The 11,641-nt window shown below is 42.2% G+C and overlaps 1 pseudogene; it reads right to left on the reverse strand.

The window, feature by feature from the left end:
* Positions 1–6,883: 6,883 nt before the first annotated feature.
* Positions 6,884–9,404, reverse strand: LOC148349864 (insulin-like growth factor 1 receptor pseudogene; annotated as a pseudogene).
* Between the last annotated feature and the right edge of the window lie 2,237 nt (positions 9,405–11,641).

Consider the following 11,641-nt stretch of genomic DNA (forward strand, 5'->3'; position numbering starts at 1 on the left):
TTGAGTCTGAGCCATCCCCAATAAATGACGGCGGTTCCTTAACCTTTCTCTGCGTAACCACCTGACTCAATCTGTTTGCTACATCTTGTGTGGCAGCAGCGTTAGGAGCTACTATATTATGTGACTGTATATTTGAGAATATGCTATCAGCCAATTTATGTCCTATCTCCTGAATAATATTTGTCATGTGATCAGCTAAACCCTCAGAAATTTCACTCGTGGAATTTGGCGTAGATGTGGGTCTGACCTGAGGTGAAGGTAGGCTAGCATGTTGGTCAGCTGCATTATGGGTGCTCACACTGGAACTTGCCTCTACTGTATGTGTAGCACCACCTGGGGTAGAACTATTATCAGAGGAGATGGGGGTAAACATGCCCCTGCCCCTGCCAAAGTGAATAGGTGTGTCAAATTGTGGAGCTAACACATTGCTCTGATTAAACATGTTTCAAAGATTAACAGAAAAAAATGTAAATAAGTCAAAATCACAAAATAAATCAGCAGCCTTCGTATCACTGTGACACTGCACTGTAATGAGCTAAACAATATCGCTCATGTAACTAAAATTTCAAATACTGTGAGCTCATGTGGCAGGTAGGACAGTCCTCGGTTCGGCGAGTTTGATAGAAGTCACGGGTCACGGCACCAATGTAACCGCGTTGTACGTGTCCCACCAAAGATCCACATTCACGCTGGACTGGATGATGAGGTTTTTATTATTACAGTTCTGCAAATGGATGAGTCACAACATTAGCTTTTTCTGCTGGGTCTGATCTCTTTGATCTCTTTGTAGTACAAAATGGCGGCGCCCTCTATGGCTGCGGCTGGATCTGCTCCCGACAGTTTCTCACATTCTAGTCAAAAACCCCAATCTTCGACTCAGTTTATGAGGGCGAACAAAGACAACTCTAACTGTAGATTAATATACGATCGCAGTTTTTTGCTGGATATGCGAACATCCAGAAATCCAGCGCAAATTTCGACGATCACTCTGGAGTGTTTACTTAGCCTCGGAGTGCTACGTCAACAGAACACAGCGGCCTACAAAGCAGCGAGTAAAAGTGGCAAGCGGAAGCGCTGTGACCGGGGAAGGAAACGAGGTTGTCGGGCCGGGCTAACGGCTCGGATGAAGGCTAAACCCTTCAAAACGCCTCTACCATCCATTTTCCTATCCAACGTCCGCTCCCTAGACAACAAACTGGACCATTTACAATTGGAATTCTCATCGAACCGCGAGTTGACGAACTGTTGTGCTTTAATTCTGACGGAGACATGGCTAAACTCATCTATCCCGAATGACGCTGTTAGCATTGTGGGGCTAACTGCTTTCCGCGCCGATAGAAGCGGCGAGCTCACCGGCAAAAGAAAGGGAGGCGGTCTATGCATTTATACAAACAACAACTGGTGTAGAAATGCGAAGATAATCTCGAATCACTGCTCACGAGACATTGAACTTTTGACGGTGATCTGCAGACCCTTCTACCTACCGAGGGAGTTTAGCGCGACCATCATTACTGCCGTGTACGTGCCCCCCAGCGCTAATACTAAGGAGGCAATGGACGTTCTCTACCGAACTGTGAGTGAACTGCAGCATGCTTACACCGAGTGCATTTTTATTGCGGCGGGGGACTTTAACCAGGCCAATATGAAAACAGTTCTCCCGCATTTCCATCAGCATGTAAATTTTGCTACAAGAGGTAGGAACACATTAGACCTGGCCTACACAAACATCAAAGGTGCATATAAAGCAGCCCCCCGCCCCCACCTTGGCTTATCAGATCACCTTTCTGTTATGCTAATTCCAGCATACAAGCCCCTGCTGACCAGAGAAAAACCTACAGAGAAGCAGGTGAGGGTGTGGTCTGAGGGGGCAATGGAGGCACTACAGGACTGCTTTGATTGCACTGATTGGGACATGTTTAAATCGGCTGCCACTTACAACAACAAAATAAATATAGATGAGTACGCCATTTCTGTGTCAGCCTATATCAGTAAATGTGCAGAAGACGTCAGCAATACCAAAACTATATGCACCCGTGCCAATCAGAAGCCCTGGATGACTGCTGAGATACGCAAACAACTAAAAGTACGGAACCTTGTCTTTAAATCTGGTGACATGGAGGCGCTGAGATCAGCGAGGGCTAACCTGAACCGTGCTATCAGACTAGCAAAGCGAACGTACAGTCAAAAAATCCAGGAACGTTTCCTCAACAAAACCAACACCAGGGATATGTGGAAAGGCATTCAGGCCATTACCAAATACAAGCCAACCACCGCCCTAGTGCAGGACACTAGCATGGACTTTCTGAATGACCTCAACAAATTCTTTGGAAGGTTCGAGGCACAAAACGGCACCACTGCAGCGAAAGCGGTTCCAAATCAGGACGAAAGAGCACTCCACCTGGACTCATCTGACCTGAGGAAGACCCTGAGAAGAGTCAACACAAGGAAGGCTCCAGGCCCGGACAACATTCCGGGGCGGGTACTTAGGGAGTGCGCCGATCAGCTGGCTTGTGTACTAACAGACATTTTCAACACCTCGCTAGACCAAGCCAAAGTACCATCATGCTTCAAATTTGCCAACATCATCCCAGTGCCAAAGAAACCCCAGATCTTATCATTCAACGATTACCGGCCCGTTGCACTGACTCCTATCATAATGAAGTGCTTTGAGAGACTGGTTAAAGAGAACATCACCTCCAGTCTCCCCTCCTCATTCGACCCCTTTCAGTTTGCCTACAGGACAAACCGCTCCACCAGGGATGCCATCTCCTCTGCGCTTCACCTGAGCCTGACACATCTAGAGGAGAAGAACACCCATGTGCGGATGCTGTTCCTGGACTTCAGTTCAGCATTCAACACCATCATCCCACAACATCTGGTAGACAAAATGAGACTCCTGGGTTTCAACACCCCCCTGCGGAACTGGCTGCTGGACTTCCTCTGTGACAGACCCCAATCAGTGCGGATAGGTCAGAACAGTTCAGATGTCATCTACCTCAGCACGGGCTCCCCCCAAGGCTGCGTCCTAAGCCCCTTGCTGTTCACCTTGATGACACACGACTGCGTCCCTAGGTCCGCCACAAACCACATCGTGAAGTATGCTGACGACACAACAGTGGTGGGCCTCATCAGGGATGACAACGACCTAGCCTACAGAGAGGAGGTGGAGCAGTTGGTGGGCTGGTGCAGGGACAACAGCCTGGTCCTGAATGTTGACAAAACTAAAGAGATCATTGTCGACTTTAGGAAAAACCAGCCCAACCATGCCCCACTTTGCATCAACAACAAGGCTGTGGAGGTTGTCAGCAGTATCAAGTTCCTAGGGGTGCACATTACAAACAAACTCACCTGGTCCGTGAACACTGCATCACTGGTTAAGAGGGCACAGCAGCGCCTGTACTTCCTGCGGAGGATGAGGAGAGCCCACCTGCCCCCACCCTCCCTCATCACATTCTACAGGGGCACCATAGAGAGTATCCTGACCAGCTGTATCTCTGTGTGGTGTGGAGGCTGCAGCGCTACCGACTGGGGTAGTGTGAGGAGGGTAACGAGGACAGCAGAGAAAATAATCGGGACTACACTTCCCTCCATTCAGGACATTGGCCAGAAGCGCTGCCTATCCCATGCTAAGAACATTACCGGGGACCCCTCTCACCCCCATCATGGACTGTTCACTCTGCTAGCCTCTGGGAAGAGGTTCTGCAGTGTGCGGTGCAGGACCACCAGGCTCCGCAATAGTCTAGTCCCCCTGGCCATTAGACTGTTAAATGGTCAATCTAACATATAGTTAACTTAAATCTAAACGGCTGCTAATCTGACTTTTTGCACTACTGGCAGTTTTTTTATAGCTTGCCACTCATTGCACATTGCTCTCTGCACTATGGTAATTACAGCGTTATTGTTACAGTGTTAATGTTACTGTGTACCTGACTTGTTAACCTGACTGCCCATTTTGCACATCTGGTTAGCTACTCTTCTTGCACTATCGGCACTATGGTAAAATACTATACGTAGCCAATTACAATACAACTTTATTTATATCTGTACATTCAAGGAAACTGTGGGGGTCAGATGCATCGACATTTCGTTCTGTATACATGTGTACTAGAATGACAATAAAGTAGATCTGAATCTGAATCTGAATCTGAATCAAATTATGGACAAAACAGTATGAGTTTGATGGGAATATCAGAAGGCTAGTGGTTGATGGGAAAAAAAGAGCCTGTGTGAGAAGGCGCGTGAGGAAGGAATGTTATTTTGAGAATGGATTGTTGGCAGAACAGTTAGGGAAGTTACAAATACAGAAAGATAAGAGTAAGTGAGAGAAGGTGAACAAAGAGAGGCAAGGAGCATAAACGAAGGAAAAAAAATAAGAGAAAAGAGAGAAAGAGAGGGAAAAAGAATGTAAACATTAAGGAATAAACAAAAACAGGGTTTGACTCGCAGCACTGTAAGAGACAGCTTAGCGCTAGTCGCACAGGAGGATTTAGAAAAAAAAGAAATTAAGACAGGTAGAAGAAAGAACCGGCAAGTGAAAAAGCAGAATCTAGTAAGTGACATTAAGGAGATATTGAGTTTGAAAAGGAAAGAGTTATTAACGGAACCACATGATGAGCGGTCAGACTAAGGAGAAGGAGAAGGAATCCAAACTGCAAATGAGGTGAGTAAATGAGAAGAAGAATTATATTAAATTGTTATTAAAAAGTTAATATGTGGAAAACAGAAAGAGTGGGTGATCAGAATGATTTCAAATACCCCAAAACTTTCAAATGAATTTGAAAATAATGAAAATAACGACTAATTAACGGAGGAAAAGAAAAGTGAGATTGAAAATTATTAATAACATGGCTGTTCTGTTTCAATCACTGAATAAGATTTGCTTTCTTTGTTAAAAAAAAGAGAAAAGAAAGCACAAGAGTATTGATAATGAAATGCGATTCAATGAGGCAATTTATTGGTGACAAGTAGGTGTCATTCTAAATTGAATCCATGAGAAAAGATAGTTGATTAGAGTGAGGGGAAATTACAAATAAAAAGGTTTTCACGTTGAGTTCAATTTGGCATTTTTTGAGATTTTTGATGTTTGGGCAGTGTGATAGTTTGGAATTTGAATTCGAGCGTGTTACGATTGACAAACGATTAACTAATGCGTCAAATGTTGATTTATAGTTTGGTTAAATTAAGAAAACAATTTGTCTATAGAGAGAGCATTTTCAAAAGACAATGAGGAGCAGATTAATCGATCCTGAGAGCGATCATATGAATTCAAATTAGCAGATTAAACGATCTTGATAAAGATCATGGAACATTTAAGAATATAATGTCTACATGGTCATTTAACCTAGAGCAAAACTTTCGGCTATTGAATCGTCCAGTTTATTTAATAAGACATCCCAGTATGTAAGCATGATGGATTTAACAGGATTCTAATTTCCACTAAAAAGAAAAGACATGTTTTGAAAGTCAAATTGACTCTCTAAAAGAACAGATTGAACTGAATGAACAAAATACTGTTTGCTGTGATCGGGGACACAGCTGAAAAACTAAGAAGACATCCACTCATCCAATGTCTGAGCCGCTTATCACCAGCAAGGTCGTGGGGGTGCTGGACCACATCCCGGCTGTCTTCGAGCAGTGGGCAGTGAACTGATTACAGCCATTTGCAATGGAAAAACAAAGACAATGAAGGTCAGTGCAGCACTGATATGGACACATTTTGGAAAATATTTTTGATGGGCCGAGCAACATTCAAGCAGTGGACACGTCAAGGCCGTCAACGAGACGGGAACACAAAGAACAATTCAAGAACACATGTCTGACTGAAGTCACATTAGAGTCTTCATTATTGACAAAATGTCTACATATCTGAGGAAGATTGATACATTTTGATGGTAAACTTACCCACTTATAAACACATAGAGGAAGTTGGTATAAAGTCAATATGGACTGTTTGGAATAATTCAAAGTTTATTTTAGGAGACAAAATAAGAAGGAAAAATGTTTAAAAGAATTAATCTTCTACTAAATCAAGCGATTATGTTCATTTTTGCTGGAAAATTGGATTTTGAATATGCTCTCTCTCCATGAAACTTTGGCATTTCTTGCCAGATGCAGAAGCATCAGCGTGATTTTTAAGAAAAATAGGTAACAGGAAAATACCTTTGATTTTATGTAGGTTGACAAAAGCACTAAGCATTTACATTGGTAAAATTGTGCAATTAAAACCTAGTAACGAGAAATTTAGAACACTTCAGAGTAAACATGATATTAAGATTTAAAAGGGAATAAAAGATAAAAAAGCAAAGAAGAAAATGTTTACAGGAGATTGGCCTAAAATGATAATGCATTGGTTATGGTTGAAAAACTGTCAGGTTTAACCCAACAGATGTACAAAACCTATATACAAAAAGACACAAAGAATCGTGAGTATAACTTACTTGCAAGGAGAAATATCCATAGTCTACCCTAAGGCAGTCTGCTGGATACTCTGAAATATTCTTATGCTCCTTGTCTTTTTATTGTGTTCGGAAGGCCCTAATTTACATAAGGTCTCCTCTGCTAAGGGAAGGGGAGTAACAAAACAAACAGTTGAGACCTGTTTATACGATAACATGTTATCTATAGCAAACAAAAACTAGGTGTGCCTGCGGTCAGCGAGGTCCCTTATCTGGCCGCAAATAAGGTGTTATCCTGTTTCCTCCTTCTTCAAACACAAGCAAGAAAGGCGCATTGTATGCAAAGAAGCTTGTGCAATAGTAGAATAACATCTTTAGAGTTTAAATCCATCATTTCCCTCCTGTTTATTCACTTTGCACTATTTCTCTTTGTCATCCAATAACTTCTTCTCTCGATTTTCAGTTACAGAATCATGTTATAGTACTCATGTTACACTTAGAGGTTAAACGTTGTCGTCTGATTCACCGTAGTCAAAAACTTCTGAAAAAAGATCTGGAAAATGTAAGGAAGTGGCATTTGCCAGGCCAAAAAGGTCCCGGCGACGACGATCTTGAGGTCTTTGCAAAAAAAAAAATGGCGTTGTGGAGGAAGTTCTCAAAGAGCTTGAGAAAGACGCGGTCATCCTTCTCCCGGTCCTTCTCCTCTGGGGTCTTTGGGCAAACGCAGCAAGAACCCTTCTTGGCCCCGGACAATTCCGACTTGGTGGGCTTGCTGATCTCCTCCATGTCGCTAAATCCCGTGGCAGGGATCCGGATCGGGATCTTCAGCTCTTTGGAGTAGTAATTGTGCAGGTATAGCTCTCGGTCTTCTGGCTGCCGCTGCCATCTGACGAGGTAGTAGGTTAGGTTGCCGTTGGGAAAAAGAGGCGGCGACCATTTGACCAGCAGCTTCGTGGATGAATTTGCGTAGGCACGGGGTTCTTTGGGCACGGTCGGCAATGACAGACGAGTTCGAATTCAAATAATGTCACTCTTTGCACCAGGAATGTGCTTGTCCTCCACCCGCAGGGTAATGGCCTTGACAAAAATGGCATACTGGGTCCAGGGTTTGAGGTGGTGAATGGCGACTTTGGGGTCCGTATTATTATCCTTTGGAAGATCCACGTCCACCATGTGCCAGCTGTTGGAACCGCAGCCGTCCTGGCCGTCGAATTCGGTGATGTTCTGAGAAGGGGCCTCTTTGTAGTAGACCATAAAGCTGATAAGGCCTTTGTAATCCCGTGGATGGTAGCGCTCCCACATCAGGCGGATGGCATAGCTGGACGTGCTGTTGGACAAAATCCTGAGGACGTGGCTCACACAACTGGCTCTTTCGCCGTTATTGCGAAAGTCGCCTTCCTGGGGCTTTTCCGTGACGCTGGTTTTCTCCCACATGGTGTGGATCTCAGACATGCAGAGTTTGGTATTGAGGCGGAAGAAGAGGCGTCCCGCACGGATGGTTAGGTTGTGCTGAGTCCAGTCCCAGAGGTTGTGAAGGTGCTGGATGTTGATGTCCAGATTGCCGGCGATGACGGTGCAGTCCTTGAGGGACTGAGCGGCGTTCACCGAGTCGATGACGGAGGTGGAGCAGATTTTGTCGCATAGGCCGTTGCAGGCGCTGCACAGCATCCGATTACTCTCGTTGGTGCGGACCCGGAGGGGCAGTCGGGCATGCACTCGCCCTCGTGGATGACGAAGTGAACGTCGCTGGGCAGGTGAACTTGTGAGCAAAGGTCCATGGTGATGCAGCGCCAGCCCTCGAACTTGAAAGTGCCGGGCGGGCAGTCGGGCACGCAGCGGCCTTCGTGGTAATAATGCAGGCAGGCGGCGCATGCCGTGTCGCTGTTTGCGTGCGTGCAGCTGCCCAGACATTGGCGGTGGCAGCATTCGCCTTTTTCGGTGCAGGCGTGCTTGCAACGGCTGGGACACATTAATCGTTGTCCATTCGCAGCAGCTCCACCAGGATGGAAAGTTCTTTTTCCTACCACACTGCAGCACGGTTGTATGCCGCAAACTTCCAGTGAGAGGTTTTGAAGTGACCCTGCAGCGCCCTCCAGAGTTGCAGGGTTGGAGCTCTCAGCAAGGAGTGTCAAATATGGCTTCACCACTGCCGGGTGGAAAAGCATCTCAGCGCCCGTGGGGTTCTTGGAGAAACCTGGGGAACGCCATCCCAGTTGTCTTCCTGAGAGTTATTTTACTTTTTCTTCTTCTCTTTTGCACATTAAGGTTTTCTTCAAATAACAATAAAAACGTTGCTATAATTGCTACTATCAATTCGCCTACCGCTACCATTCTACCTGTTAGCATTCTACCTGCAGATCTGCAATTCCTCCTAACACTTCCAGAGTTGTGGACAATCTTCACTGGTTTGAGACGACTGCAAACTATAATTGCAGCCCCCTTTGTAGCCAGACTTCCTCTGAAAGTTTTGTTGAGGAATAACAGCTCTCCAGTAGGTACCACAGTGCTATTACAATGACGCAACTAAGAACAATCAAAGCGTATGCTAAAATAGAAACATTGAAACAGTTATTTTACTCATGCTTAATTACTTTCTTACAGTGTGTCAAATGAGCTCATGTGTTTTTCTGCAATCTTTACTGCTTTTTATCAGGACCCAATCACCTGGTTCAACTAATTGGCTTTCCTATGGAGACATAAAAAGTGTATCATCGTTATCATTACGATCCGCCAGTTGCTTCTGGTGCTGCAACATTTTTCTCATGTAATCAACCAGAGTACTTTCATCATCAGTTTCCCACATATTTTTAAATAATGGTAATTCACCAAATATTACTTCATATGGTGTTAGCACATTTGTACTGATGATGTTAATATACAGTTTTACTAATTCTAGACATTTAGTCCATGGTCTTTTGGTTTCTTCCATACACTTCCTAAGTCTGTTTTTTTATAGTTCCATTCTTTTTTTTTTCCCACCAACCCTGCACTTTGTGGGTGATAAGCACAGTGATCTTTTAGGTCTATATGAAATGCCTATTTTAGTTAAGTTTTTAATTTACAAAATGTGAACCATTATAACTATAGATCTTTTCTGGAATCCCATAACATGGAATTATGTCTTGGCATAATGCTTTAGCTACTGTTAGCGCATCTGGGTGTTTTGTAGGAAAAAGCTCTATCCATTTTGAGAATGAACCTATTATCATTAAACATAACTTTTTCCCTTCACTATTGTTAAGTTCTATAAAGTCCATAAAAGGTGATTAATTACAGTTCTCTATCTTTGGAAACTGTCCTCTCTTTGGTCTTAGATTACCCTGAGCATTGTGCTTTGCACATATCAAACATGTTCTACAATTTTTTATTTTATTATTATTATTATTATTTTTTTAATAGGAGTTAAAACCATAGGTTATCAATATCTGGTTTATCAATCCTACTATCCCTCCTGTTGAGACATGTCTTCCCATGTCTCAATATTTCTGCCCATTTGTATAGATTTTTTGGTAGGATTGGTTTATCTTCTTGTCATTTACAGATTCCATCTTTTAGGTGTACTCCTTTTCTTTTCCAGAGTTCTTGCTCTGGTTTAGCCGATTGTTGTTGCATTTCTTGTAGTATTTTGTTTTTTTAAGGCATTTTCTGTTAGACTTAGAACTGTTATTTCTCGTTGTGCAGCTTGTTTTGCTATTTTATCTGCAAATGCATTGCCCTTTGAAACTGGGTTTGTTTCTGGTGTGTGGGCCACACATTTACATATAGCTAACTGTTTTGGCAGCTGCACTGCTTGTAATAGTTCTGTTAGCAGTTTTGCATGTGTCACTGGTTTTCCTGTTGATGTTATCATACCTCTATTTTTCCAGTGTTGTGCAAACGTGTGAGTTGTTGCATAGGCATACTGGCTATCTGTGTATATTGTTCCTATCTTATCTTTCATAAGTTTGCAGGATTCTGAAAGGATCACTAATTCTGCAGCTTGAGCTGAACAATGTTGAGTTAATGCTTCTGCCTTTAATACTTTATCATGTGTTACTATAGCATAGCCTGTCCTCCTTTTTCCTGTTTCATCTGTCTTTCCTATGAAACAATACTTTGTCTGTTATTTTAGCCTCTTTTTCTTTTTGTTCACGTTTTGTTTTCTTTTTTCTTTTAGTTAAATGACTACGTAGACATTATTTTTTATCCATACAGATATATTTTTAAATTCTCATAATCTGTCTCAAGATAATTAATCTGCTATTTTTAAATTCCTATGATCCTACCTACTCAAGCTCAATCAGTTTCTCGTTATCTTCTGAAAACACTCCTTCCATAGAAATTGTTTCTTTTTAACTATAAGTCAGCATTTGTTACGTATTTATTAATCATTTGTTAATTGTAACATGCTTATACTTAAAAATTAAGCGTGGCTTATTTCACCTTCTCTTGAAAGACTTTTTATCAGTTGTCCTCCTAGGGGATCTTGTCCTTGGCGCTAAACTTATCAAAATTCCAAACCATCACACTGCCTAAACATCAAAAATCTCAAAAATGCCAAATGGAACTCAACGTCAAATCTTTTTTAATTGTCATTTCCTCTCTCTTCAATCATAATCAACTATCTTTTCTCATTGATTCAATATAAAACAACATATACTTGTCACTAATAAATTGCCTTATCAACTCGCATTGTATTATATTATATTATTATCATAATCTTCGGTTTGCAATAGTATTTTCTCTTTGCAGCCCCTTAATATCCTTAGAGATTAAGAGCTATACAAATAAACATGACCTTATCTGAATTAATACTTGTGTGTCTTTTTTTTTCCTTTTAAAAACAAAGCACATTTCATTTAGAGATTAAAACAGAAAATTTAATTTCCAATCTCACGATTTCTTTTTCTGTGTTAATACGTCGTTATTTTCAAACTCATTTCAAAATTTTGATTATTTGAAATGACTCAGATTTCCTGCTCTTTAGTATGCAATATTCTTTTTCTTTCCCTGGTTCTACTAATATATCATCTACATAAGTTAATAGTTCGCTCTTATTTAGAGGCTCGAAACTTACTTGAGAGTAAATTCTTGGACTTTCACAATACCCTTGAGGTAATCTGGTGTAGGTATATATTTTCCCTTTAAACGTAAATGCAAACCAGAATTGACTGTCTTTATGCACTGGTACTGAGAAGAATGAGTTGCTTATATCTACCACTGTGAAATACTTGGCCTTTGGGTTCAGAGAGTTCAATAGCGTGTGT

Source organism: Urocampus carinirostris, chromosome 17, assembly GCF_059441175.1.
Source record: "Urocampus carinirostris isolate Australia breed hairy pipefish chromosome 17, RoL_Ucar_1.0, whole genome shotgun sequence".
NCBI classification, from domain to species: domain Eukaryota; kingdom Metazoa; phylum Chordata; class Actinopteri; order Syngnathiformes; family Syngnathidae; genus Urocampus; species Urocampus carinirostris.